A 7,170-nucleotide genomic window follows, 5' to 3' on the forward strand; every position below is an offset into this window, starting at 1 on the left:
GACGGGGGTCTTCGGTGGCGTCGGTGTGATTGCCCTGGGGGGTGCCATCCTGACCCTGAGATGGGAGACTGCGGCGGCAGMTCACTGGTGGCTGTGGGGACTCCCACTCTGACCTTGCCCCTCACGAGGTGAACAAGGTTGGCAAGGCACTGGCCGATGTAGTCCAAGAGTCCGAAACTGAATGCGGTAAACCACGTCAGAAAGTCGTTCCGGAACCATGCATKGGCCTTCCCAATAACTCATTAGTTTCAAGCTCAGACCACTCTTGCGCCGAGGGCTGTACACCTACACTTCTTGGCCAGGCCTTGAAAGGCTGACCTTGACAGCGGGAGTCGTATGTTTCACCCCTGCTGCCCTCAGTAAAAGGCACATGACAGCACGCTTGGACTTTGCCAAATGGCACCTAAAGACTCTCAGAAACAARATTCTCTGGTCTGATGAAACCAAGATTAAACTCTTTGGCCTGAATGCCAAGCGTCACGTCTGGAGGAAACCTGGCACCATGCCTAAGGTGAAGCATGGTGGTGGCAGCATCATGCTGTGGGTGTGTTTTTCAGCGGCAGGAACTGGGAATTGAGGCAAAGATGAACAGAGCAAAGTACAGAGAGATCCTTGATGAAAACCTGCTCCAGACTGCTCAGGACCTCAGACTGTGGCGATGGTTCACCTTCCAACAGGACAACGACCCTAAGCACACAGCCAAGACAACACAGGAGTGGCTTCAGAAGACTCTGAATGTCCTTGAGAGCAAACACAGTCATGGGTGGTACTGGTAACTCTAAAATTCACATCATCAGATACTTCATCAGAGCACGCAACAGAACATTGTACTGTCTACACTCGGTTTGTTGTTTATCTTTTTTTTTTTCATTAAATCGATTTTAATCAGAACTAAAGTTTTGTTACTAAGGATTCCACGACGCAGTTAGCCTTTACGGCTGGGACTGCAAGTTTGTGTTCCATTTTGTTCGGTGACACGATATGGATTACAATTATCATCATGAATATTAAGGTTATACGAACTACATGTTACACACAACCACACACACTCAACCATGCAAATTGGCGTTATTATTTATTTGGACATCACACATTATAGTCTTACTCTTATACAGACATTGTACACACTCTCACTAAATCACATTMRATATCATACACATCAACCTACTCAGATTTACTACACACATAATATCTTGCCTCAATTTTCTAACATCTGTGGCATTGGCTCACAGGCAAGGGAATAAAACAAATATTGCTAGAACCTATTTCTTGGATTCTAAATATCAGACATTTGAAAGCTCTAATTTTGACCGATGTAATACCTCTGATGGCAATAACTTTACAAGCACTAATTATGGTCAATTTAGACTGAAAATAGTATCTAGTTATGGTAAGGGGTGAAATAAGTATAGTCAGTTATAATTGTAATGGTTTAGCAGATTATAAAAAAAATGGCAAAAAAAGGAACATAACATATACTGTTTACAGGAAACACACTCACATCCTTAGATGAAGTTGCGTGGAAAAAGGAATGGGGTGGTGAAATAATTTTCTGTCATGGACAAAGGAACTCAAAAGGTGTGATGATATTAATTAACAAACATTTCGATCTGAATGTGCAAATAAGTGGGAGAACTTGCACAATTGGTGGCTGACTAAATACTTTTTTGCCCCACTGTATGTGTTATTTCATCGTTTTCATGTCTTCACTATTATTCTACAATGTAGAAAATAGTCAAACATAAAGAAAAACCCTTGAATGAGTAGGTGTGTCCAAACTTTTGACTGGTGCTGTATGTTAAAGTGGCATGTAAAGATGTTAATTAACAATAAAACATTTACAAATGTTTGAAATGATTTCGCGTTTGTGTCTATCCTTGTTTCATAATTGTCCTCAATTCGCAAGAGGATGAATCTATTCCACCAGAAAAAGCATCCGAGCGAGGCAAAGACCCCCCCCCCCCGTCTTAGTATTTATAGCCCAGTTATCAGATGCTGTCGGGCCAAAAATAATATGATATGCCATACTCTTTTTAGCCGGAGATTGATGAGTCTTGCTGTTGGTGCACGTCTTGGACAAAATTATCAATATATTCAGAGACAACCTATCATAGCATGGAATTTCTGGGGGGCCACGTGGGTGATCAATCAGATTTCACRGGGAGTCGTGGCCAATGGCCACCCTGGGCCACCCTCTGGACACGCCACTGAGTAGGAGTGCTGATCTAGGATCAGTTTAGCCTTTTAAAGCGTAATGAATCAGAGGGGGGACCTCATCCTACAGTATTTCAGCACTCCTACTATGAGAAGCTTTGCGAATATGGGCCCTGTGCTCTGTAATGTGATAGAAAGTTGTAATGTAGGAGAGAGGGACTCATCAGAACTGTTCTATGTGTYATGAAGAAGATACAATTTGCCCTCTTATCGCTGATCCAGGGTCAGATATTGTTTGATGTATCACATTTKTTCTGGGCAGGATTGGTGGCAGAGAAATCCTAGATCTGTAGTTAGGTGCTTCTCATGGTTCAACCCTAAAAGCACTAGGGAAGACTCATGTGGTTTGTGGTAGAGTATTCTACCTCTGTATTCTAGAGTACATGCCTCTAATGATTAAGGTTTTGATTGAAATGTTGGAAATTTGATCTTGAATCTGTGGTTAACTTATAGGCAACTTCATCTCCGTAATTCAGTAGTGTGTGTTCTGTGGGAGGTTAGTCATCAGATGTGTTTAGTATCTCAGTCACTCCCACTGTGATGACACCAGAGACCTTTAGATCATCAGTCTAACGCTGACGTCTTTCACAACACATTGCATTAACAGTRTTGGAGAAGCAATAATGACCTTTTCTATTAGTCATGTCCTGATTACACATTGTAAAAAGAACCACCCACACACTCTGCTCCATCCTGCTCTGTCTTATTGACGATAGTGACGCCGCTKAGCCTAGTGAGTGATGACAGAGACGAGGGGTGACTTTAAATGCCCTCGTTCAAGCCTCTTATTGGTGGAGAGCAACTCTTGCTATTAGAGAGTCAGAAAGTACACTTAGCTGTAAGTGTGATYGTTATACTAAAAGTATCTACTTTCGTACCAAAAGAATGAGGAAACAGTTCCAGACTTCTCAAGAGAATCAGGTAGGACAGGAAATATAAGCTGTGAAAACATAAAATTATGACTTATCTATGGAAATATAATATCTTTGCAGGTTGGTAAAAGTTCATGCCCTTTCAAAGTACAGAACATTGTGTTGCTGCTCTAAAAAAAAATGTATCTACCATTAAACAAGTTGATTCAAACCAACTGTGCTGCAAGCAGGGCCTGATTAATGCAGGGGMTTACTGGGACTGAAGCCCCTGGGCCCAAGAGGAAATAAAACAATTATATTTTTTATAAAGAATGTAGTATACTGTATATACACTACCGTTTCAAAGTTTGGGGTCACTTAGAAATGTCCTTGTTTTTGAAAGAAAAGCAATTTTTTTGTCCATTAAAATAACATCAAATTGATCAATAATACAAAATGGCTAGAAACAAATAACTTTCTTCTGAAAGTCTATTCTTGTTCTGAGAAATTACGGCTATTCCATGCGAGAAATTGCCAAGAAACTGAAGTTCTCGTACAACGCTGTGTACTACTCCTCCTGTGTACTACTGGCTCTAACCAGAATAGAATAGTGGGAGGCCCCGGTTCACAACTGAGCAAGAGGACAAGTAAGAGGACAAGTACATTACATTAGTCCTCAACTGGCAGCTTCATTAAATAGTATCCGCAAAACACCAGTCTCAACGTCAACAGTGAAGAGGCGACTCCGGGATGCTTTTACACAGAAAAAGGCATTTGCTTGGCTGGCTATAGCCGAATGTTAGCTAGCTAACATTGAACCTTGTTGGTTAGCTACATGCAGATTCATGCAGGGTAGTAAAGTCATGAGTTGGGATTATGGTTCATTGTTTACCTAGCTAGCTAACGTTAGCTGGCTGGATCGCTAGCTAACGTCACGTGTATTATATTATTCATATCTCAGAGCTATTTGCTTGGCTTGTTATAGCCAAATGTTAGCTAGCTAACATTGAACCTGGTTGGTTAGCTACCTGCAGATTCATGCAGGGTANTATCTCAGAGCTATTTGCTTGGCTTGTTATAGCCAAATGTTAGCTAGCTAACATTGAACCTGGTTGGTTAGCTACCTGCAGATTCATGCAGGGTAGTAACGTCATGAGTTGTGATTATGGTTCATTGTTTACCTAGCTAGCTAGCTAATGTTAGATGGCTGGCTCGCTAGCTAACGTTACGTGTATGACTTTATTATTCATATCTCAGAGCCATTTTCTTAGCTAGCTAACATTGAACCCGGTTGGTTAGTTACCTGCAGACTATTGCAGGGTAGTWACGTCATGAGTTGTGATTATGGTTCAATGTTTACCGAGCTATCTAACTAACATTAGCTGGCTGCCTTGCTAGTTAAGGTTATGCGTATGACCTTAATATTCGCATCTCAGAACCGTTTGTGTTTGKGCTGTTGCTAGAAGTTGCAAAATGTTGACCGGCCTACATAATGAACCAAAGCGTCCATTGCTATGCTGGTTGCTATGGCCCTATTTTACCTCATAACGGTCGCGGAGGACGGAGGACGCGGGCAGTTCTAGTTCTATTTCACCTCATAAGTGCTCGCTCAGTATGCACAAAATTTAGACTAATTGTGTTTGGTGTTTTTGACGGTGACTACCTACTGACTACCTAACTTTACTGCTYCAGAAGACCGAAAAGACTGGAAAGAGAACACTCTTTCTTTACCATACATATTTGTCTTTATATAAGAACATATTTTTTAAATAGGAAGAAATAATTTAAGCTGGTTTAAATTGACATTGCTAGCTACTGTACTTATTTACCTCAGCCTGCCTAGTCAGCTAGCTAGCTAGCTAGCCAGCCAGTCAGTTTTATTTAGCTAACGTTATCTAGCTAGCTAGCTAAATGTTATTGTAGCTTTCTATTTGTATGTAGCTTGCACTCAATGGCATCCCTCGAGGAGATTTTATTTTATCTTTCCAACCAGGCGAAGTACTATGAAGGCACCACTGGTCTTGACAAGAGACGCAACATTCGTAGGGGGCAGACAAATTCACAATTCAGGGTAACGTTAAGYAGTTAACTTCTATTAYATAAYTGGACGGATTTAACTACAGTATGTACAACAATTTTTCAACAACCATTTCCCATCTAGCTAGTTGGTCATCTACATGTTGCTAGCTATACATTTAGTTAAATGTCTGTCATATTGAGGTATCTAGCTATAAGTTAACCCTGATCAATCAAATGGATAGGTGTAAGCAATTATGGTAATTCCAGCTGGCCTTAACTAGGTGTCTTCCATCTAGCTAGTTGGTCATCTACATGTTGCTAGCTATACATTTAGTTAAATGTTGTCATATTGAGGTATCTAGCTATAAGTTAACCCTGATCAATCAAATGGATAGGTGTAAGCATTATGGTAATTCCAGCTGGCCTTAACTAGGTGTCTTCGCTAGACAGATATATATACTGTACAGTGGGGAGAACAAGTATTTTGATACACTGCCGATTTTGCAGGTTTTCCTACTTACAAAGCATGTAGAGGTCTGTAATTTTTATCATAGGTACACTTCAACTGTGAGAGACGGAATCTAAAACAAAAATCTGAAATCACATTGTATGATTTTTAAGTAATTAATTTGCATTTATTGCATGACATAAGTATTTGATACATCAGAAAAGCAGAACTTAATATTTGGTACAGAACCTTTGTTTGTAATTACAGAGATCATACGTTTCCTGTAGTTCTTGACCAGGTTTGCACACACTGCAGCAGGGTTTTGGCCCACTCCTCCATACAGACCTTCTCCAGATCCTTCAGGTTTCCGGGCTGTCGTGGGCAATACGGACTTTCAGCTCCCTCCAAAGATTTTCTATTGGGTTCAGGTCTGGAGACTGGCTAGGCCACTCCGGACCTTGAGATGCTTCTTACGGAGCCACTCCTTAGTTGCTCTGGCTGTGTGTTTGGTCGTTGTCATGCTGGAAGACCCAGGCACGACCCATCTTCAATGCTCTTACTGAGGGAAGGAGGTTGTTGGCCAAGATCTCACAATACATGGCCCATTCATCCTCCCCTCAATACGGTCAGTCGTCCTGTCCCTTTGCAGAAAGCATCCCCAAAGAATGATGTTTCCACCTCCATGCTTCACGGTTGGGTTCTTGGGTTGTACTCATCCTTCTTCTTCTCCAAACACGGCGAGTGGAGTTTAGACCAAAAAGCTCATATTTTTGTCTCCTCAGACCACATGACCATCTCCCATTCCTCCTCTGGATCATCCAGATGGTCATTGGCAAATGTCAGACGGGCCTGGACATGCGCTGGCTTGAGCAGGGGGACCTTTGCGTGCGCTGCAGGATTTTAATCCATGACGGCGTATGTGTTACTAATGGTTTTCTTTGAGACTGTGGTCCCAGCTCTCTTCAGGTCATTGACCAGGTCCTGCCGTGTAGTTCTGGGCTGATCACTCACCTTCCTCATGATCATTGATGCCCACGAGGTGAGCTTTGCATGGAGCCCAGACGCGAGGTGATTGACCGTCATCTTGAACTTCTTCCATTTTCTAATAATTGCGCCAACAGTTGTTGCCTTCTCACCAAGCTGCTTCTATTGTCCTGTAGCCCATCCCAGCCTTGTGCAGGTCTACAATTGTATCCCTGATGTCCTTACACAGCTCTCTGTTCTTGGCCATTGTGGAGAGGTTGGAGTCTGTTTGATTGAGTGTGTGGACAGGTGTCTTTTATACAGGTAACGAGTTCAAACAGGTGCAGTTAATACAGGTAATGAGTGGAGAACAGGAGGGTTCTTAAAGAAAACTAACAGGTCTGTGAGAGCCGGAATTCTTACTTGTTGGTAGGTGATCAAATACTTATGTCATGCTAAAATGCAAATTAATTACTTAAAATCATACAATGTGATTTTCAGGATTTTTGTTTTAGATTCCGTCTCTCACAGTTGAAGTGTACCTATGATAAAAATTACAGACCTCTCCATGCTTTGTAAGTAGGAAAACCTGCAAAATCGGCAGTGTATCAAATACTTGTTCTCCCCACTGTATATTATATATATAGAGAGAGAGAGAGAGAGAGAGAAAGAAAA

Source organism: Salvelinus sp. IW2-2015, linkage group LG28 (assembly GCF_002910315.2).
Source record: "Salvelinus sp. IW2-2015 linkage group LG28, ASM291031v2, whole genome shotgun sequence".
Lineage (NCBI taxonomy): Eukaryota > Metazoa > Chordata > Actinopteri > Salmoniformes > Salmonidae > Salvelinus > Salvelinus sp. IW2-2015.